This window comes from Carassius auratus, chromosome 22 (assembly GCF_003368295.1).
Source record: "Carassius auratus strain Wakin chromosome 22, ASM336829v1, whole genome shotgun sequence".
In the NCBI taxonomy this organism is placed as follows: domain Eukaryota; kingdom Metazoa; phylum Chordata; class Actinopteri; order Cypriniformes; family Cyprinidae; genus Carassius; species Carassius auratus.
Genome location: NC_039264.1, coordinates 15100475 through 15124507, shown reverse-complemented (window position 1 = coordinate 15124507; position 24033 = coordinate 15100475). Strand labels below are relative to the sequence as shown.

Here is a 24033-nt window from a genome sequence, read left to right as displayed (position 1 = left end):
ACACAAGTCTTATAAATTACCTTTGTTAATATAATCAGAGTATTCAGATTGATTAAATATTTTTAATCTATTTTATTTTTTTATGAAACCTGTTTATTCAGATGTTGCTATATGAAGCACATTATATCTTACCTGATGAGAAAGTGAACCAGCTGAATGTCCAGCCTGTAGATGAGCCTTTAACCTCACAGATCAGAGTCACTGGATCTCCTTTAGTCAACCATGTCTGTGGAGAAACACTTAAAACTGCCTGGGCTTCATCTGAAATAGAGAAACCTCTCATTAATAACATGTTAAACTTGTGTGTGTGTGAAGAGATTATCAAACTCACCTGACACTGTCAGTGTAACTTCTTCACTGCGGTGTGATGTCCGTGATCCTCCTCTCTCTGATCCTTTACAGGAGTATTTACCTGCTTCAAGCTCAGTAACAGGACTGAATGTGTGTTCCTGTAGTTCACTGAAAGCATTGTCTGAACTGTCTTTATACCAGCCGTACTGCCAGCTAGTGACTCCTTCAGCATTTATGTTACATCTCAGAGTGACTCTCTCTCCTCTGAACACATGTTGAGCAGGTTTGATGGTCACTGTGGCTTTTGGTGCTTCTGTATGATAACAGTTGACAAAACAAATATTGTGCTGTTTTTACTGTATGAACACAGTTACTTGACTGTAAAACACACGTTAAATCAGATGAGACTGAAGTGTTGCTCTCTATAGCTGTTATAGTCATTTATAAGAGATCTGTCAGTAAACAATCTTTCAGAATTTGGAAAATGAGATGTGATAATTTTCCAACAGAAAATCTCGTATTTCACTGTATTGATTTTGATTTCACAGAGGATGAAAAAATATATATGCTTTTTTTGATAAACTGATGTTTCTGGTAACACTTTCCATGAAGCCTGTATTTATTATACATTATTAAGGCATTATAATGAATGCATAATTCATTATAAGAAACATTATAATGTTTTATTGATTCATGAATAATCATAATGTAATGAAGAGGCTGAGGCAGAATGTGAATCCATTTGCAGGAGTGTATTAAAGGAAGATTGTACAATCAGAGTCGTGTTACCAGGCAATGTGTCAATACCGTAAGGGCAGTCCGATCTTTCAACATACACAGGGGTTTTCCAGTAGGGAGAGACGAGTAGGCAGGCGAACAGGTCAAACACAAACGCTCGTTAAGGCAGGTTAACTGGCAATCATGGGCGTAGTTTTAGGGGGGGACGCTAGGTACTAGTCCCTATCAATATTTTGAGATGACAAATTTGTCCCCACCAATATTTAGCAAGCTCCTTTGAACTGCTATTTGGATCTTTGCACTGCTATTTGGATCGATTCTAACGTCCAGGACGACGACAGTACAAGAAACGCAGTAATTTGATTGGCGGCGGGGTATCTGACTGGCTACACGCAAGTAACTGAATGTCAATTAGCCTGTACCTTAACTTAGAATCATGCAGTCAACATAAACGTGAGTGTACTGGAGAGTAAATAGTGTTTATAATAGAAAAAGGTTATTATATTTATTTATTTAGATTTTTTTCCTTGTGGCAGAGTATTTTTTGTTAGTGTAAATACTAATGTACATAATAAATTATCTTAATAAAACATTTGGTTGTTAAGCATTACACAGTCTCAGATTTTTATTTTTTGAGAGTGCATTTTTGAGATTATACACTTATACTAAATCACCATTAAATCACTGGTATCTTACAACAACATAATTCCGGGGGGTGATAGGGGTGTCCCCACCAAAGCTGAGACCAAACCTACGCCCATGCTGGCAATACTAAGCAGAGGGAGTGGTGAACAGTCAATACTCCGGTGAGGGCTCCCTCTGCTAGTGTGGCGTAACAGAATCCCCCTCCCCAGGAGTGCCTCCTGGCACTCGGTGCGGAAATCCACGTGGTCGTAGCGCTGGTCAATCAGGTCTGGCTCGATGGAAGTCCTCCATGAGAGATGGATCCAGAATGTCGCTGGCGGCTACCCATGACCTCTCCTCAGGTCCATAGCCCTCCCAGTCCACAAAATATTGGAGCTGACCCCCTTTCCTTCTTGAGTCCAGTAATTCCTTGACCATGTAGGCCGGTGCTCCATCAATGTCCAGTGGCGGTGGTGGCTCTTTAGCCTCATGATTGGGGTCAGCATCCATGTGGACCGGTTTCAGCAGTGAGACATGGAAGGAGGGAGAGATATGGTAGTTAGCGGGAAGCTCTAATTGGTATGTGACTTCATTGATTCTTCATAGAATTTTGAAAGGGCCAACGTACCTTGGGCTGAGCTTCCTGCTTGGTAGCCGCAACTTGAGATCCCGTGCTGAGAGCCAGACCCTTTGTCCTGGTTGGTAGACTGGATGTGGGCGAAGTCGCTTGTTAGCCTGGAGTTCCTATACTCTGACAGCTCATTGTAGGCGGACGTGAGCACTGTCCCACACCCTCTCGCTCCGATGAATCCAGTCATCCACAGCGGGGACTGATGATGGTTCGCCAGACCATGGGAACATATGGGGTTGGTATCCGAGGACACACTGGAAAGGAGTTAGGCCTGTTGATGAATGAGTCAGTGAGTTCTGTGCATACTCTGCCCATGGGAGGAATTCTGACCATTGATGCTGTTCTCTGCTGCAATAGGACCGTAGGTATCTGCCTAGTTCCTGATTCAAGCGTTCCACCTGACCATTGGCTTGGGGATGATAACCAGAAGTGAGACTGACATTGATATCCATGTGTTTGCAGAATGCTCTCCATACTTGGGATGTAAACTGGGTACCTCTGTCATTGACTATAACATCTGTGATTCCATAGTTCCTGAACATGTGGTGGAATATAGCATGTGACGTCTCCATGGCGGTGGGGAGTCCTTTCAAGGCGACTAAACGGCAGGACTTGGAGAATCTGTCAATAGTAACAAGGATTGCCGTGAAACCATGGGACAGCGGTAAGTCAGTAACAAAGTAAATTAAGAGAGGAGACCAGGGATGTTGTGGAATGTGCAGAGGTTGCAGGAGTCTAAAGGGTAATTCCTTGGGGGTCTTAGATTGAGCACAAACCTGGGAAGTTTTGACATGATTAGTGATGTCCTTGGACATTGAAGGCCACCATAATGAGTTACGTACCAGGTGTAGAGTGCGAGAGATACTTGGGTGGCCAGAGCTGACTGAGGAGTGGACCCACTGAATGATTCTTGGGCGCAGACTTTGTGGAACGTAATGGAGGTTAGGAGGGCAATTGGTAGGAGCTCGATCTTGGATCTGTTACCGTTGAATCTCCTCCATGATATCCCAAGTAATTGGGGCAATGATTACTGATGGAGGAAGAATGTATTCGGGGGTTTTGTTGTCCATGAGGAGATCATACTGCATCTGCCTTACTGTTTTTGATTCCTGGACGATAAGTTAATGAGAATTGGAAGCGTGTGAAGAAGAGGGACCATCGAGCTTGGCGAGGGTTGAGTCGTTTTGCACTTTAAATGTACTCTAGGTTTTTATGATCTGTAATCACCTGGAAGGGGTGGACTGCTCCCTCGAGCTAGTTCCTCCATTGCTCTATTGCTGCTTTCATAGACAGGAGTTCCTTATTCCCCACATTATAGTATCGTTCAGCTGCCGTTAACTTTCTGGAAAAGAATGCACAAGGGTACAGTTTACCCGGTTGTCCATGGCGCTGGAAGAGTATGGCTCCAATGCCTGAGTCCGAAGCATCTACTTCCAAGATGAAGAGTAAGTTGGGGTCAGGGTGCTTGAGGATAGGAGCCGTGGTGAATTTATCTCTTAACCTCTTAGCCTGCAACCCGACGCCCTCATCCTCAAAGCCACTCAACTCGCACGTGTCAGTGTTTATGTTAATATATTAAATGAAACGGGACAAATTTAATCTTGACAATCTATGTATCATTATAAAGATCTAAGCCTCAAGCATTGATGACAGATCGCTGTTTTTCAATGCAAAGCTTATAAAGACTGTATTTGCTACATTTGTGTAAGCAGTACACATACAAACATGAACATTAGAAACGCTGTCCATACCAGATCTGTCGTAATAACGTGTGATAAACACATCCACAGCTGTAAATCCCGGTTTAGTTAGGAAGGTAAGGGTCACTGAATGACATCTCATGAAGCACGTTTAGTCCAACGAAGCAATAAGGTTGTAATATGGATCATAATTCCTTTTTTTACGTTTCATTTCTTCAGCAACAGAACTGTTTGCGTCAGTTATGGAATAACTCACGGTCGGAAACTGCGTCTTGGTAGTAAAAACACGGCATGGTTTTGCAGCGTACAGTGTCACAAACAGAATGAGGCGATTCACCGGAAATAAAATGAATGAAAAATAGGCGGAAGATAGTATATTTGAATTTGGCGCTTCCTTGTGACGCGCTCTGACACACCTGTCAGCAGGACTGGACGTGGCTCTAAGGAGGTATAACCAGTCTCTGTCAGTCACATGAGGTCTCACTTCCAGGTGAAATTCAATATCTCGCAGGTAAGCTTGGATGTCGGGGCTCTCTGTGGTGTCCGGGTTGAACCTGCTGATGTTTTCAGACAGCTTGTTGAGGTCTTTGATTGTCATCCCGTGTGCAGCTTCAAGGCCTTGGACGGGAGGTTTTCTTTCGTTGGCAGGAAAGGGTTGTGTGGCGAAGGCAGGTGAGGTTTTGGCTTGTGGCCCTTAGCTCCTTTCGTCATATGCCAGTTCTTGGACGTGGGACTCTGCTCTGCTCAGCAGTGATGAGGCTAAGAGAGGTTTCTCTTTCCTTGGCTCTTGTTTGTGCTTGTAAGCATTTTGGAGTTCTTTTCTGACCATGTAGAGCTCATCGTTGGTATCGTCTATTTGTTGGGTCAGAGTGTCCATTTCAGTTCTGTACCTTTCAAGGTGGTCTTTCAAAGCACTGATTTCAGAGTTCTTGTTTCTGATGTCTAGCTTGGCTTTCTCTAGTAGCTGTTCGGCATACTGGAGTCTGTTTACCAGGTCTTTCTGAGCAGCCGTTGCATGTTGCTGGTCGAGCTGAGCTGCTGCCAGGGCTGCTTGGAGCTTCATAACTTGTTCCGTTGTTTCCTGCTCCCTCTCGCTGGGTGCTTTGAGTTGATTTTGAACTTTCACTTCCAGCTTGTCTATGCGACGTTGAGCACGTGTCAGCTCCTCTTGAAGGTGGGTGATGTGCTTGTCGCTCAGTTTCAGCTGGGTTGTGAAGGCATAGCTTAGTGAGCTCGTGATCTTGACTAGCTCCTCGTGGTTGTTGTTCTGGCTTGAATCTTGTGTCAGGAATCTTCTCAGGATTAGGATTATTATTAAAAATAATAACAGTTCAAATGTCTTTGGAGTGAGGCTGTCTGTCATGCCTCTCAGCCAAATGTTCACATCTTCCCCATGGGCAATGGGGTCTGCAGTCTGCGGCATGTTGGCACGCTGGGGAGAAGAGAGACTGACACAGATCTGTGTGGAGTAAAAGCCTATGTGTGGTGGGACAACTAAGTGTTGTATCAGTGATTGTGAACCACTAGTGAAATGTGGTGATGACTGTGTTGGTCTCAGGGTGTCTAAGTAGACTAGAGATGCGAAGACTTTGTCACTCTAATGAGGAAGAGGAAAAGAGAGACAGCGGTGAAAAACAAATTCAAACGACAAGCAATAATTTCTGTTTTTCAAATGAGGAAAATTATTTTTTCCCAATTAAATGTTATCAAAAATATAAACAATATTATTATATTTCTTGCTTTGGACAAAAGAATACAATAATAATTCTGATATCTCTTTTCTTAGTCTGACAGGATTGACACCGTACACCTTTCAGTTGGACCGCTCACCAGGGAGGCTGCGAAGGCGACAGTTGTTCAACACGTATCTCTATTAAATTGATCTCAACGTTGGATGAGATGCTAAAACTTGGATTGCGTTTTCAAATGTAGGGAGGTTAGGAAGAACAAGGGAGAGGTTTGATTACAATCAAAATTCATAAGGATGATTCGTCGTCTTTGGCACGATTGTGTATTTAATTCACTTAGAATTGATTGATGGTTCTTACATGTCCTACAAATGTAAAAAGAGAAAAGGAAAGTAAAGGAGAAAGAGGACGGAGATGGTAAGTCTCAGTAGCGGTTATCTCAACTACAAGGAGAGCGTTGTGTTAGTTGCTGCCCAACTAATCAAACAAAATAAACTTTAAGTGAAAGAGAGTTGTCTTTCTAATTTATTTGAACTCGTAGTGAGGGTAACCATATCTCCTTTTAGGGCTCAGGTGTAAAGAAATGGTAAAAAAAAAAAAAAAAAAATTAATAAATGGGCAAAATATGCAAAAATGAAATTAAAAAGAGGAAATCAATACGTAAAACAATAGTGGTTAAGTGTATAACCAAAACAGGAAGAGGGGTAAAACGCATTCAAATAAGTTAAGGTCTGAATAGCATATATTCAGATGGGTAATAAATAAATTAGGAAGAATAAGTTTACTTAAACTTCCAAAGTTCAAGGCTTAAGTCTTCCTAAAATAATTAGGCCCAAAAGAGAATACTAGAAATAAAAGATCATGTGAAATGATCTGAGAGGGAAATTTTAAATGCTTCAAAATAAATTTAATGTTTCAATTAAATTTCAATTTGACAATTAATAATTGTGAGTCAGTATTTCCCTTTCTAGTAAAATGAAAATAAGTGGTATAGTGAGAAAAGAGAGCGATAAAAAGAAAGAGACTAACAAGTGTTAGTTAAGATGTTTAAAATGGTTAAATCACGTCAGCGTCGCCCAAACACACATTATTCTACCACTGGATGGTAATGCTAATGGCTAACCTTTGAGGCTAGTGGCTTTAGCATAGACTTCAATGTAAATGCAATGGTTTCGTTAGCTTAGCAACAGCGTGGAGTTTGTTTACACTAGTGCGCTGCGCGTGCACAGTTCAGAGTTGCTCTGGAAGTAAGTTAAGGCTTCCGGGTCACGGTCGTCACTATGGCAACCAAAACACACTCTAGAGGATTAACGTTAGCACATGAATCGTTGCATTGTTGCAAATACAGTTAAGCATGTTACATGAAATGTCGGCTCATTTCAACACTGTAAAAATAACAACACCGCCTTTCAGTTGGTTTTGCGATGTGGCACTTAAACTCTCAGTTCGTATAGAGTTAAATTTATCTTATTTCAGATATAGCAGCTTTTGCTGTAGTTAGGGGGACACAGCGATATCGACCTTCTGAATCTCGGTGCCAGTTTCACTGGACATAAACACAAAAGTTTTCCTTCGCTGTTGGTACACAGTTAAAATTTACTTGATCAAGCTTTTAAAACACTCCCATTCAAATTACTCTCGCACACATGCAGTGTTACGCGAGATTGCATTCACTTTGTGAACGGACACAGACAGGCAAACATTATTTTCTAATGTTTGACTTAGGGGAGTCAAATATCAAATTTGATTCGGCAGTGGAACACGCACTGGCAATAAGACTATATGAAATATGAATATGGGGGCTTTGATAAATAGATTGAGGAACACACTCAAAACTATTCTTTATTTTGGAAACACTAACAGTTTAGCTCCGTTCAGCAAACAGTGACTGAGATAGCGTTTGAAAGGTACTGGAACACGCAGTGAAATCAAATCAGCTATAAAACAACACAAATGAGGAACACGCTCAATTTCTACCTTATTGTACGATCTCAGATGTTTACTTTTAAGTTCACTTACTGCTGTTAACAATGAAGATACGGACTTGAGTTCTAGCTGCTTTCATTCATTTGAGGGGGGCGCGCGCTGCTTACGTCACGTGGCACACAAACACACACACATACTCGCGTCTCGCAAGCTTCTCATCTTTCAGTCCTTTAGCAAAATCAAAGATTAAATAACTTGGTTTATGCTCACAATTTAGATTAAACTGCCCGCATTTCCTCCACCATAATAATGTAAGGGAAACAGGTCAATTTAGCTCAAAGGGAATCATTTAAGATTTTAAAGGGAATTTGAACAGAATCACTGTTTCACGGCTGATCACTGCGATTCACTGAACGAGCCGTTTAACATCAAATCTGCGCTGGATACTAATATCCAAACTATAGTGAAAACACTATCAATTAGCACAGTAACAAGATCGGCAGTTTAAGACATTAACTTGTAAGCACATAACACAAGATATTTCTCTTTTCAATATGAATAAGGCTTTATTAGATAAATCTAAGACATATAAACTAATCTAACACATAAACGCAAGCACTCACACATTCACACAAGTTGCAGGAAGATCGAAAGTTAGGGAAAGATGAGTTTAAGAGAATGGAAATATGGAATCCCAAGTTTACAGCAATACGTTAAATTGCATAGACATGAACAACCATCAATCACGTAATTAGCCCTCGCATTGAGTTCCTCAATGTGACTAAAATTATAATAGATACACCAGCACAACAAATATCTGGGGATACGTTGCCTTCGTTTCCTGTGAAAGGGACTCCCGTTGAAAGGGGTATCCCGGTGTCGCTGATTGGCTGGAAGTTCAGTAGTGAAGTGACGTCTTGGGAAGCCCGTGGTTGTTGGGCGTTGGCTGAAAGTGCAGAGTCGTGTGCGCTGGTCGAAGTTGAACGGGCACCCGAGGTCAGGCGTCGGAGACTCGACGTTACAAAACTTAACTCAGAACACGAAACTCTCAAACGGAAAAGAAAAGAAATAAAGTTTGACGAGACTAGGTTGTGTTCCTTCTCATCGTGGCATAGTAGCAGCAGGTAGGCACGCTGGAACCGCGCTCAAAGAACAGTGATGACTACACAGCATATGGCTAGGAGCTACAAGCTAGCAGAAGCATAGCTAGAGACTAGAAACAGACATGGCTAATAGCAGCAGCATAGCTGGAGACTAAAAACAGACTAAAAGCAGACTGAAAGCCCGCATGACTGATAGCACAAGCAAGACTAGAACTAAAAGCCGACATGGCTAATAGCAGCAGCTAGGGACTAAAAGCAGAGATTTTACGATGTCCTAGGTATTTAAACTGGCCTGTTGGCCACACCTCAAATGTTGTCTTGACCAATCAGATATTGTCTTGGCTCGGGGGGTATCATAAATCATTTGTTTATCTTAGCAAGCTTGTGGTCCGAATTTCCTGCCTCGCATGGTCTAATTTTGGACATGATTCCTATAACACGAATACGATACATGGGACAAATAAATTATTGTCAGGGCTAATTCAAGCAAGAAGATTCGATCACACACATACCAAACACAATTATAAATCGTTAAGCTATGCCATATTTTTTTTTTCAAATTTCAGTCTGGTTCTGCTAGGTGGGGGGGGGGGGGTCAATGGGACTTGTGCAGTACTCTCATGGGTTTTCATGTGATGTCCAGCGTTGCATTTCAATTACGAACAACAAATTTGACAATCTCTTCTTCGAATTGAAATTGTAAATAATTGCTCTAGTGGTGTTCTTGTTGAAAGCTGTTGTGTGAACAAGTTGGTTGCTCATCTTGCTTTGTTCTTGTGGCACTAGAACTGATTTATGACTTCCTAAGGAATTCGGCTCTCGTGTTTCGAACATCGCTTACTCAAATTATTTTTATTTTATTTTTCTAGTGCTCAAATAAATCACTTGATGTCTAAGTTTCTGTCTAGTGTTTTATAATTGAAAAAAACTATGCAGTGGTATGTTTACTGACTAAACAGTTTGTAGAAGCCTTCAATACTATTGGGAAATATATTTTCTTATATTTGTTCGGCGGGGGTGTAGACATAGTCTCATAAAAATATTTGTCTCATTTTTCATGATATTTTATTCAGATTTGAAATAGAGTTACTAAATCCCAGGAATCTCTGAAGTTCCTTGATAGAGGAAGGTTGGGGCCATTTCGTTACTGCCTTGACCTTGGCTTCGTCCATCTTAAAACCCTGATGACTAATGTGATAACCCAGGAATGATGTCTGCTTGACGTGAAACTTACATTTATCTGCTTTGACGTACAGGTGATTCTTCAGGAACCGAGTGAGGACGGTCTTGACATGGTCAACGTGTTCTGCTTCAGACTTGGAGAAGATGAGAATGTCATCAATGTAGGCAATTACATACTGGTTCAGCAAGTCACGGAAGATTTCATTTATATAGGATTGGAATACAGCGGGTGCGTTGGCAAGTCCATACGCCATGACCTGATACTCATAGTGCCCTCTAGTGGCGAGGAAGGCAGTCTTCCACTCGTCGCCCTCCTTGATGCGAATGAGGTTGTATGCACTTCGTAAGTCTTATTTGGTGTAAATCCTTGCTTCGCGGAGGTGTTCCAGAGCTGAAGTGACCAATGGCAAAGGGTAGTGGAATTTTATCCTGACATTGTTTAATCCCCGATAATCAATACAGTCCTCCGTCCTTTTTCTCCACAAAGAAGAACCCCGCTGCAGCTGGAGAAGTGGAAGGTCAGATGAATCCGGAACTCAGGGCCTCCTCAATATAATCCTCCATGGCTTGAGATTCTGTATGAGACAAGGGATACACACGACTCTTGGGAGGCATGGCATTGGGGAGTAAATCAATATTACAGTCCCATGGACGATGAGGTGGTAGTTGTGTTGCCTTAGTTTTGCTAAATACCTCTGCTAGGTCATCGTAACAGGGGGGAATAATGACAGTCTTTGTACTTGATGGACTTTCAACACTAGTGATACAGCAGGGCTGGGGGACTGACGAGAAACAGTTACTTTCACAGAAGGCTGACCACTTGGTCAACTCACCCTGATGCCAGGACAGGACAGGGTCGTGAATGGACAGCCATGGGAATCCGAGGATGACTTCATGCTTAGGAGAGTTAACAACATGACTATGGGATATGGACTCCTGGTGAAATAACCCCACTTGTAATGTAAGTGTCTTGGTTTGTTGAATTATGCCAGTTCCGATTGCTGTGTCGTTGATGGCCTTGATCTTAATGGGTGGGTTACATGGTTGGACGGGTAAGTCATACTTCTTGACGATATCTTCATGAATGAGATTTAATGCTGCTCCGGAGTTGATCATTGCTGTCAATGAGATGGACAGTTCTTCAGTTTTTAAGGTAAGGGGAAGTTTGAAGGACTGATTATTTGGTATCGACAAGTGTTCCATATTTAACAAAATGGGCTGCTGGGCCTTGTGTGGACACTTCTGGCAACGATAGCCTGGTTCACCGCAGTAGAAACAGAGATGGAGATGGCATCGCCGTGCTCATTCACTTTCTGAAAGTTTGGTAACGTTGACTTGCATGGGTTCTGCGGGCATTTTAATTACAGTCAGGATAACAGGCGATATTTCCATCACATACCTTTCTCGCGGAGTCTGTCTCATCAAATTATCCATCCTGATTGCAAGCGTGACTAAGTCAGTAAACGATGAATTTTCTCCTTTACATACGAGCTCTGCCTGGAGATCCATGTTGAGGCTTTTCTGGAATACGGCTTTTGCCGAAACATCATTCCACCTACTCTGAGCAGCGAGGGTGCGAAACAAGATGCCGTACTCTGCAGCTGTTCTATTTCCTTGTGACAGTTGCAGAAGTTGAGTTGATATATCCTTGCCCCGTGCGGGATATTCAAACACTTCTCGAAGTTGTTGCAGGAAATTGGCAAAGGATCATCTGAATCTCATGTCAGTATCCCAAACAGCTACTGCCCAGTCGATCGCCTTCCCAGACAATAAAGACATCCTGACGCCGCATTTCTTTTCATCAGAGTTAAACTTGTCTTCCTGATTGTCAAAATAAATCTTCACGTGACGAACAAAGCCCAGACATCTATCAGCTGAACCATCAAATTTATCAGGTAGTGCAAAACTCACTGCTCTAGGCGTGGTTGATGGAAGTGACTGGATGTAGCTCGTCAAGTGCTCGTTGACTGCTTGAAGTTTACTCAACTGATCTTGGTACCCCTTTAAGACTTCACTTTAAATAAGCGAACGCCGCTTGCATGTTAGAAACTTCTGCTGGATTCAGTTGAGGTGAAGTATTCAGTAACGAAGAGGCTGAGGCAGAATGTGAATCCATTTGCAGGAGTGATTAAAGGAAGATCGTACAATCAGAGTCGTGTTACCAGGCAATGTGTCAATACGGTAAGGGCAGTCCGATCTTGCAACATACACAGGGGTTATCCAGTAGGCAGAGACGAGTAGGCAGGCGAACAGGTCAAACACAAACATCAGTCCAATCAACAATAAATCCAAAGGGGCAATCCAAGAGACATGAACGAGATAACAGGCAGAATCGTGATCAAACAGGCAGTCAAAATACTCACAAGGAAAACGCTTGGTAAGGCAGGTTAACTGGCAATACTTCACAGTGAAGTGACATGCTAGCACATGTTAAATAGTCCCAAACAGGAAATGACTGTAGAAGCAGAGGGAGTGGTGAACAGTTAATACTTTGGTGAGGGCTCCCTGTGCTGGCGTGGCATCACACATAACAACAATTATAATATATAATAATACTTATGTATTTGTGGTTATAAGTTAAAGAGTATGGTTATTTAAAACACACAATGAGACACAATTAAATCTACTTCATTTAAAGTATAATGGACTGTATCATATCTTGACATTATTTAAGATCTGCACGGTATCTTGCTACAGCTTGTGAGTGGTTAGATGTTGAGTGTTATTTGAGTGTTTCTGTAGAGCTAGTGTTAATTAATTAATGTGAGCTTAATACCCCAACTTAAAAAATGCAATGTTTTTTATGGTTTACTTTTTATTTTGATTGTCCCCTTAATCAGTCGACTACACTCACCTAAAGGATTATTAGGAACACCTGTTCAATTTCTCATTAAAATACAATCATCTAATCAACCAATCACATGGCAGTTGCTTCAATGCATTTATGGATGTGGTCCTGGTCAAGACAATCTCCTGAACTCCAAACTGAATGTCATAATGGGAAAGAAATGTGATTTAAGCAATTTTGAGCGTAGCATGGTTGTTGGTGCCAGACGGGCCGATCTGAGTATTTCACAATCTGCTCAGTTTCTGGGATTTTCACGCACAACCATTTCTATGATTTACAAAGAATGGTGTGAAAAGGGAAAAACATCCAGTATACGACAGTCATGTTGATGCTAGAGGTCAGAGGAGAATGGACAGACTAATTCAATCTGATAGAAGTGCAACTTTGACTGAAATAACCACTCATTGCAACCGAGGTATGCAGCAAAGCATTTGTGAAGCCACAACATGCACAACCTTGAGGCGGATGGGCTACAACAGCAGAAGACCCCACCGGGTACCACTCTTCTCCACTACAAATAGGAAAAAAATGCTACAATTTGCATGAGCTCACTAAAATTAGACAGTTGAAGACTGGAAAAATGTTGCCTGATCTGATGAGTTTCGATTCCTGTTGAGACATTCAGATGGTAGAGTCAGAATTTGGCGTAAACAGAATGATAACATGGATCCATCATGCCTTGTTACCAATGTGCAGGCTGGTGGTGGTGTAATGGTGTGGGGGATGTTTTCTTGGCACACTTTAGTCTCCTTAGTGCCAATTGGGCATCATTTAAATGCCACAGCCTACCTGAGCATTGTTTCTGACCATGTCCATCCCTTTATGACCACCATGTACCCATCCTCTGATGGCTACTTCCAGCAGGATAATGCACCATGTCACAAAGCTTGAATCATTTCAAATTGGTTTCTTGAACATGACAATGAGTTCAATGTACTAAAATGGACCCCACAGTCACCAGTTCTCAACCCAATAGAGCATCTTTGGAATGTGGTGGAACGGGAGCTTCGTGCCCTGGATGTGTTTCCCACAAATCTCCATCAACTGCAAGATGCTGTCCTATCAATATGGGCCAACATTTCTAAAGAATGCTTTCAGCACCTTGTTGAATGAATGCCATGTAGAATTAAGGCAGTTCTGAAGACGAAAATGGGTCAAACACAGTATTAGTATGGTTTTCCTAATAATCCTTTAGGTGAGTGTATAAGTAACTTTGCACCTACATGCCAACTAACTCTCATAAGAGTAATAATATGCTTAAGAATGGTTGAATCTAGTCTGGTAGAATAAGCTGAAGTATGTGCAAAGGCACTTATAGTCAGTTTATTCTTGTTGACCATCAAATAAAATTTTGCAAACTTTACTGTACTTGCAAACATCGCCGACAGCCCCATTTTATTATTGTTTAACTTTCACAGCACGTTAAACATCACAAGACACTGGTATGTAAAATCAAACAAGGCTTTATTGAACTACTCTAATACACACAAACTAAACTAACGAAAACACACAAAAAAATTATTCAAACAGTGACGGAGAAAAGTGATGTTATTAACGGAGTGTGAATGGAGTCCCAACCTAAGAGAATCAGTCTAATATTACTTTTATCTTAGTTCGTTTTCTTAAGAAGATTTGCACCAGTTTCAGCCAGAATTAGGAGATATTGTGTACTTGTATTTGGATGCTCCTTGTGGCTTTGGATGCATTCCCTTCTGTAACGAAGTTGCTGGAGAGGGATTCTCTGGCACTGATTGGCTGGCAGTCAGTCGATGATGCGTTCTGAGGGACAGCAATCGATGGAGAGTGGTTGGTTGGCTTTGCCGGGTGGTGCTTTGTTCGCGAGACTTCCTGGATTGCGGGTTGCTATGCAACAGAGTTTCCTCTAAGTCTGGAGTGACTCTTTTTTTTGACAAAGTTCAGCGAAGGACCTTACGGAAGAGTTGATGAGTTTTGAGTGAGCTCTTGGTGGTTTGAAGAGTACACGCTGGACGATGGAAAGGTCAGCACAAAACATAAGCAAGAGCAAAGACACTGCAAAAGCAGGGCAAAAAGCAAAGCAAAAAGCAAAGCATAGCTGCTTGTCATTGGGTTATAAGCATGTCCATCTAACCAGTCCTTCTTAGTGCGACAGCCAATCAGATATTGATTTGGGTGGGACCTACGCCCCATTCTCTGGTCCTTGCATGTAATTAGAGTAATGTCCACGTGATCACATGTGTCCAAACTCCTGAGAGTTTAGTTTAAATGCTTTAATAAGCCAACTTAATAGTTTAAATATTGTGCATCCTACACACATCTACTTTATATCAAAATTCTAGAAATCATTTACCCATCAAGTAGGTACCAAAATATATATACTTCCCATAGTTGAGGTGGAAGTAAATAAGGGTTTAGCCGTGATAAGTGTTTAACACACAAAATTAACTTGAGTAATATAAAGCATGCATTATACAGAGAATACACATGTACTGTATGAGGCAACTTCTGGTGATTAGTTCCTATAACTGAGGTGGAAAACCCTACAAATAGGCTGTAATGGAAGTTAAACAAAAATAATAATAAAAAATAAATAATTCCACAGGTTATATAAAACATACATGATACTTGAATTATATGTGAGGTAAATACTGGTAATCAATTCAGCTTATTGGAAGCCATTTTGAGACTGTTGTTTGTATTAAACCACAAGTGAGTTAAATTTCAGTCTGTTGGTTTTGAAAACTTAAGCCCTATTTGGACGGGACTAGTTTTACAGGAGGTTGTCAGAGAAATCTGTGTTTCACAGACGTACTTGGTGATTTTAATCCCGTCCGAATCTGCCACGTCTGTGTTTTTCTCACACAACCTCTGTGATAATTCCAGAGCAAATTACCTACTGTTTTTCAGCAAACTCAGTGATCCTCTGACAAAACTAATCCCGTCCGAATGCGAATGTCTGCGAATGCCGGTGATATTTTATTTCACAATGCGTTTCCTCGTATGTTTTGGCCAACGTGAATTACTGTAGATGCTCTTACCGCGCGCATGTTTTATATATTTGCTTACCGGCAAAGAAATAATACTAAAAAACTAATAAAAATAATAAAATCAAGAGCAAGATCACATAAACTGTTAACACCGGCTACCAGCATCAGGTAAGAGTACTCACATTTATTTATGCACTCAGCTACATAATGTTTTAATTACATGTACCTTTATGAAAATTAAACATACGGTAGGTCTAGCCTACTACACACACACACAAAAGGAAAACAAGTTAAACTAAATGAAACACACATTAACATGGTTTTGCTATACTAGCCATTTAGTGTTTTTTGTGTAATAATACTAATGGCAATCATGCTGAATGAATGCAATGCACGCATACAGAGCGTGTGATCTCTGTGACCCCCAGATGCACAAATCAGACCCTCCCACCTCTGTTATAAACACGGAGATGTTAGTCCCATCCGAATTGGTACATGACAGTCGGTCAGGTGGTAAGAATCGAAACTCAAACGTAGTTTAGAAAACTAGTCCCGTCCGAATAGGGCTAAAGTCTCTGGAATTTACAGCTGCAGAAAGGAGGTGTTCCCTGGTTTAAGGTTTTTGGTGATCCTGGGCCAAAGGAATGCCTTAGCATCCTTTCCTGATAAGGCTGGGGATTTATGGATTGGGGTCATCACAGGGTTTCTTGGCCATTTGGTCTTTGAGATTAGACCGGCACAAAAAGGGAAAGGGGGGGTGACATCTCCTTTAGCCATCTTGGCACCAAGATTGTGTTTTATAATACACTAATGGTTCGATGGGGAATCATTCTGAACTGTGGAATGTGGTGTTGGGTTCTTTTAATGAAAGGTACTGTTCAAGGGTAATCCTACACTACAGGGGAACATGAAACATCTAACTTAACACAAACATACACACATTTAACATATGCCAATGCAAGGAAGGCATGGATAGAGGGATAGAGTGAGAGAGAGAGGGTGAGGGAGAGAGAGAACGAACACACTGCAGAGAGAGAGCGAGAGAGAGAGAGAAAGTGCTCACTTGGAAGACAGTGTCGAGACATGTCAGTATTTACTCATAAACCAAATCACAACCTGTTAAGAACCATCAAAGAATCTCATCATCTTAATTAAAAGGGTTCAAAGCCTACAAGCGCAACTTAATAATTAACAAAAGGATACAGGCCAGTGGGGAGATTGTGCAGCCCACCCTAAGCCTATTTCTAAGTGCTGCCAGGCAGAGGTACTAGCCTGAGTTGTAACACAGAACTGGAGGTTCTGGAAATAAGCTTTGACTAGTCTTGTGATGGTCTCTGGGACTTGGAAGAAGTTGAAAGCTGTCCAGAGCCCCTAATGAGGCACTGACCCAAATGGACTAGCAAGGTCCAAGAAGACCACATGCAAGTCTTTCTTTTCCTTCTTGTCTGTTTGTACCCGGTGCCAGATGACATTTGCGTGTTCCAAGCATCCTGAGAAACCACTTATCCCTGCCTTCTGCACTGCGGTGTCAACAGTGCAACTGCTGTGTTTTTTTCAGGAATGCTGAGGGGCTTTGGCCAAAACACCGAATAATGTTTTCCTTACACATTCAGTAAGCTTATTTGGTGGAATTGGTGGATGGTTGAGGAGTTCTTATCTTTGGGAATCAGGATCCTTTCTGCCTTCGCCGTGCTTTAGGTATGATGGCTCTTTCCCATGTCACCTTCATTAGCTTCCAGAGTACCTTCAAGACACCTGGTGTGTTCTTATAGAGCCTGTATGGAACACTGTTGGGCCCAGGGGCTGATGCTGATCTTGCCCACTTTACTGTGTGCTCAACTTCCCTCCATGTTGGGGGTCTTGTGTCCAACTGGTGCTTAGGTGGTTAGATTGGTGGCATGTCACGGGGGGTTGTGGATGGCACCTACCTCTGATCGTTGGAGTAAGTCTTTCTCAGGTGCTCCTACAGTTCTCTTACAGGCACTTTGAGAGTCCCAGTTTTCTCTTTGGCAAAGCGGTCTTTGGCAAACTTGTAGGCATCTCAATAGAAGGCAGTCGGTCTTTCATCTTACACTGTTTTCTAAAGTATTCTGCTCTTCGCAGTGTTGCAAGGCACTGCTACCTGTCACCTTGTAACGCCTCAATTCCTTCCCTTTCCGCATCTGTGGCCTTCTTCCACTGTCTTTTGAGGCATCTTTTCTCTTTCACAAGTTGCTCAATCTCTTGCTGTCTTCTTGACTTAAGGTGGACTGAAGGTTGCTTTTGAGTACTGTGGTCCTTGCTTTACACTCCACATCTCTCTGTGCCGTAGTTGTAGATGATTCCTCCTATGTTCTCCAATTTTCTTTCAACACCCCCTTTTCAGACCTTCTAGAAGATGGACGAGGTCTGTGTCAATGGTTCCTCTCTCCATTTTCTGGCAGGATTTGGGCCACCGAATTTGAGGCTTTCGCTCATTTTCCTCTCTACCACTGGCTGTAACTGGATGAGATCTGGGCACATGTTCGTTGGTGAAGCTGTGCCTGACAGAGCTTCGTCTGGGGTGCTGATACCCTGTGGCGAGTATCCTGCCACTGGGCTTCATCCGACTGATTTGCCCTACCTCTAATGTGCATACCCAGAGCTGTATGATACTTCTTCATACTTTTACAGAAACAGGAATAATAAGGATCTTGCTTGTATATATAACATTAATAGATTAACTGAATAAAGACCAAAGATTAGATTTACCCATATTATATTTTATCTTGAACCACTAAAGAGACATCAGAGCCAGCGGCCCATGTCAGAAGGTCTAGCCGAGGTGAGGCTGCTCTCAGCAATACATGATCACTGAGCTCCTGAATCCGAATTCGCATCCGAAATCGGCGAAACACATTTTTAAATAGACGCTGTCTTTATAAATAAATTACATATTGGAGTTTAAAACAACTACATTCTCGCCTGAAATACTTTTAAAACTACATTTCTTGACACGATAACAGTAATATTTTGAAAATTATCCGAATAAAAATGGTCGTTAAAAATGCTGTGTAAACTCAACTGGCAGAAGTCCCCCCAGGACGCAAATTCGATATCAATGAAGCATCTAAACTCAAAATGTTCAAGCATCCAACTACGCGTGAATAGCGCGATTTATTCACACAATTCACTTCAGGTGTGAACGCACCATAAGGAAGTAGTGGTCAATGCGGGTTCCCTTGATAAGCTCGTTCAGGCACATTTTCCTGCCCTGGTGGATCTCGAGACCCTTCTCCGATGTGATCTTATTCCAGCCACAGATACAGCTTTGTAGTTTGTGTGAACTGTCTTGCTGATCATCTGTATCGTCGTTGTTTCCGTTCCAAGGTCTGTTACTATGTGGTCTGCCAGTGAGTCATCTTGCACCCCGCTCTCGCAGACTCATGGGGTATACTACATCTGGAATTTTTCGTAGAAATGATTGGGTGGATCCGAGTCATTGTATTGTGACTGGCCCCTATTTCAAAATAATCAAACTGGTATTACAATAAAAAAAAATCAAAGTTAATGTGTCATATTACACATTCATCTAATCTGATATCTGATCTTATGGCCGTTTGAGATATATATTTTTATTATTATTATTATTACTACTACTACTTATAAGTGTTCTTTGACCGCTTTAATTAAAGTAGCATCAGGAAAATGGCAAGATATGAGACTTATAATACATTATAACTATGAGAAATATGATCCATTGTAAAAGTGGATGCAACATGTTCAATGTGTTATATATCATCATACTCTTAAAAGCTATGATCTCTCAAACAGCCATGAGTATTACTATGTGTGCTACTGTAAATGTATGCTAACACTTATTTTGATGGTCAACAAATAGATAAACTGACTATAAGTGTCTTTGCAAGTACGTCCACTTATTCTACCAGACTAGATTTAACCATTCTTAAGCATATTAATTAGAGCTGTAGTCAAGTCCAGCTTTGTCGAGTCCAAGTCAAGTCCAAGTCCAGGACTAGTCGAGACCGAGTCAAGACCGAGTCCAAAGAGGTTCGAGTCCAAGTCAAGTCCAAGTCCAAAAGTTTCGAGTCCAAGTCAAGACCGAGTCCAAATGAGAGAAAAAAGGGTCCTCTTCAAGACCACATACTTAACTACTGATAATGTTTGTGATGCGAGTGACAGCATATCTCCTATTCTAAGAAAATAATTTTAAATAATTTTTTGTAATGATCAAAAAGCATGTGCAAAGTAACAACTCTATAGGACAGGGGTCTCCAAACTAGATCTTGGATGGCCAATGTCCTGAAAAGTTTAGCTCCAACTGGCCTGGAACACACCTGGAAGATTAGTGTGTCTAGTAAGAGCTTAATTAGCTGGTTCAAGTGTGTATAATTATTTTGTTAAAGCTAACAGGGGCGTTACACAAGGGCCCTATGCATAGGCAGTCCTGATGGGCCCCCATGCCCCCCCCCCCCCCCCATGAAAGTATCCAGGTAAAATAAAATATATTTCAGATTCATACTTTTCAAGGGCCCTCTCTTCCTCTTCTCTACCCCCAGTCCGACCCTGGGAGCTAAACTATAAAGGACACTGGCCCTCTACAACAGAGTTTGGAGCTGCAAGGTCAAATTATTTTTATGTACTTTTTTTTTCATTTTATTTACTTAATAACGCTGCTTTTGCTGACATTATGTCTGTGGTCATAAATGCATATGACTGATGCCTTGGCACAGTGCCCAGACACACGCAAAGCTCGGGATATGACAAATGCGCGCAGCAAGGCTATGGGATACGTTTGGCTCTACTGGGCATGCGCACATAAATACAGCGAAATTTTTGTCATACTGTACAGGGCTTGCATAGACTACTCAGCGCTGTCGGAAACAATCGACTACTCCAGCATACATTAACCATAGTGTTTGAAAGTACGACGTGAATTTTAGAATTACAATATTGCGTGGAGCTGTTACTAAATGACCTCATCTATGTTGCTTGTAAAAATAAAATATGTAATGTAATAATTAGGGTTGTGCCTGAAGCCGAACACCTTATTCGGAATGGCAAGGATAATGGCTTAAAAAATGAATAACGGACAAGGAAACATTCTGCCTGAATACTCGGCTGAAGCTGACACAGTCTGGTGTTTGCTAGAAAACAGCTGAGCCAGGGGATCAGCGCCAGAAGTGAATGAATGTAAATTTTATGAGTGAAAAGAGCGCAAATCAAACACCGCATTGTTGTCGCCTCTCTGTGCATCTCTCAGAAATCAGAGCGTTGCGAAAAGTAATTTTACCTATAATAATACATCATTCACGTTATAGTATTTATATATATTTAAAAGTCAATGATTTAAAGCTTAGGCTAGGATGTGAAACGAATGAATGGAATAAGCACAGCGCGCTCACCAATCAAACATCTGCGCTGCGCGTCTCAGTCTCTCAAACACCAAACCAGTTCTATCTCAAGAGTATAGGCTAATAATCAGCTTCGATACGGATACATTGTCTACTTGTCCTACATGTTTGCATCTTTATTTTTTGCTGGTTTGCGCGGCACACACACATCTGTTTAGTGAAGTTCACTCGCTTAAAGTGTTCTGCATAATGATAATGTGCGCATTGAATGGAGTCGTGTTCAGATGATCACTAAATGTTTGTCATGACATCTCTCTGCTTGCATGATAAATATTATTTTAGTTTTTAATAATTATTTTAGTTTAACACCACATAGCCTAATTGTTCAGTGATAACTACGAAAAATTAGATTTTTTATAAAAAAAATCGACTAGTAGAAATCTCTTGCAACCCCTATACTGTACAACAATAATTTGTATTTCATTATTGTAAAGGTGTAGACGTAAATAAAACACAATCTAACAGGTAGAAAATTAAATTAGAAACATCTAAACTTTTCAGGTTGCAGTGCACCGCTGGTCATGCACATCCTTTCGCGGAACAAAACTGAAAGCTAAGAAAATGGAGAAACAGATGATCATAGCTGTACAAGGATAGCCATTTTTTAAATGAATCTATTAGCAGAGCTACTGAAAGGGATGTTTAGTGCTGGAAATTCATTTATTCTTTGCTGAAACTTCTGCTTCTTCACGGAGAGCGGGTCATGGTTGCCCAGCAACAGCAGACGCCACTGGAGCGGGAGCGTAGAGTGCAGGCTACAGAGTGCTTTGGAAATAAGGAGGGCGGAGTGCCTAGTGTTTTCCACAAGTTTTCAGTCGCGACATCATGCAAATGTGGTTTTGTTTTGAAGGAGAATTTTTTTATTTTATTTTTTTGCTGGACTCGGTCAAGACCAACTAGAAGACTTGGCGAGTCCAATGGCCAAGTCCGAGACAAGTCCGAGTGCAAATGCAACGAGTCCGAGACAAGTCCGAGACGACAGAAAAATGTCTCGAGTCCGGACTCGAGTCCAAGACCGGACTCGAGTACTACAGCCCTAATATTAATACACTAATGAGAGTTACTTGGTATGTAGTTGCAAAGTTGCTTAAAGTCGACTGATTAAAGAGACCATCAAAATAAAATGTAACCATATAAAACATTGCTTTTTTTCAGCTGAATTAAGCTCACATAAATTAGCTAACATTAGCTCCACAGGAAACACTCAAATAACACTCAACATCTAACCACTCACAAGCTATAGTAAGATACTGACGCAGTCCATTATACTGTAAATGAAGAAGATTTAATATGGTGTTCAGAAATAATCATACTCTTAAACTTATAACCACATATACATAAGTATTATGATGTATTATAAATGTTATGATTCTTCATATTATATGTTTTTTTATAATGCATAATGCATTCATTATAATGCCTTAAGAATAACCTTATAATTGTATTATAAATACAGGCTTCATAGAAAGTGTTACCAATCACTCCTATGAAAATTTATGATGAAAATATATGAACAAATTGACTCACCTTCAGTTTGTCCAGAGTAGATGTTTGAAATCAACACTGAAACAAAAAGAGAAAAACTCATTACAATCTGAACATTCAGCTGATAATTATAAAGATGAACAAATATTAAGATATTGTGTAGGGACTGTATATGTGTCTAGATAAACATGAAAACATCTGACTGGTATTTTATAGATTTGATCACAGCAGAGAACAGTCTGATCACGAGCAGAAGAATAAAGACAAACTCTTACTAACTGTGTACTTGTGAATATTACAACAACAGTGACAATAACTGCAAAACAAACCAACAGAACTGATTCAACAGCATTACACATCACAAAACTGAACGAGTGAACAAACACTGATCTACAACACAACAGAGTGCATTTCTCTTTCACAAACAGCACTAACTACACATTTCCTCTCTCAAACTCATTTTTCACTGATATATCATGGACTAGAGCTGGATCTGAAACTCTGAGAGCAGAAAGAAAAGACATTGATCATGTAAAGTACATAATATAATAGCAATTCCACTGAAATACATTTAGAGGAAATAATACTCACAGAGCACAAGAGGAAGTTGACAGAGCTCCATACTGACTAAATGATGCCAGATGGTTCAAGACACAGGACTGTGTTAAAGATTCAAGACTTCCTGAAACCTATGCTCAGATCTTTAGAAACATCACCACAGATTAAAGACATACAAATCGTCCCCTTGGAATTATAAGGTTCTATCTGACATTTTTGTTAAAATTGAGTTATTCACATATTCTTACTCTGTAACAACTGATTTATATGATACATTTTTTATGTTCTGTACATTTTGGGACTTTATATTTAAATATAAACAAAGTTGTATCTATACAGTCGAATGGAATGCAAAAACTTTGAAGCCCAAAATCTCAAAACTACTCAGAATGCAAATAGAACTTTATAATTCAAAGGAGATTAATGTTCCTCATGTGTAACAGAAGATCGTTTGATAATGTAATGATAATGATCTTGTAACGTGTTTTCAGAAAATGTCACACTGACTAGCATGCAAGTTTTCTACAGAGATGTTGTCATGATCCATTCAGTATTTAATTGAATAGGATTTATTTGCTTTTATGAAAAGTTGTATTTTGGTGTGTTCAATAAATGAGAGAAATGAAGCAATATTTTGATGGCTCTTTATTGTAATGACGACATTAGCAGTAGTTACAATTATCTATTTACATGAAAATAAAATCTACAACTGCTGTTCCTCTCTCAATGGTTCGTGTGTTGGAGCCGAAAGAGAACAAACCAAACCACAACTATGATCTCACATCTATATATTTCTAATCTATCAGGCCTCTGACACTGTTGGTGCTGAGTCTGACTGATATATTTGTACCTGTGAATTGAAACAAATTAAATTATTATAATTCCAGTTTATCTTAATGA

The 24033-nt window shown here is 40.7% G+C and overlaps 1 long non-coding RNA gene across 1 annotated transcript; it reads right to left on the bottom strand.

The window, feature by feature from the left end:
- Positions 1-151: 151 nt before the first annotated feature.
- On the bottom strand, positions 152-23195 carry LOC113039809 (uncharacterized). The gene is made up of 4 exons (XR_003275082.1): positions 23167-23195; positions 22618-22653; positions 332-604; positions 152-261 (listed from the first exon to the last, which is right to left on the bottom strand). It is a non-coding gene; the product is annotated as an uncharacterized LOC113039809 (long non-coding RNA).
- Positions 23196-24033: the final 838 nt, after the last annotated feature.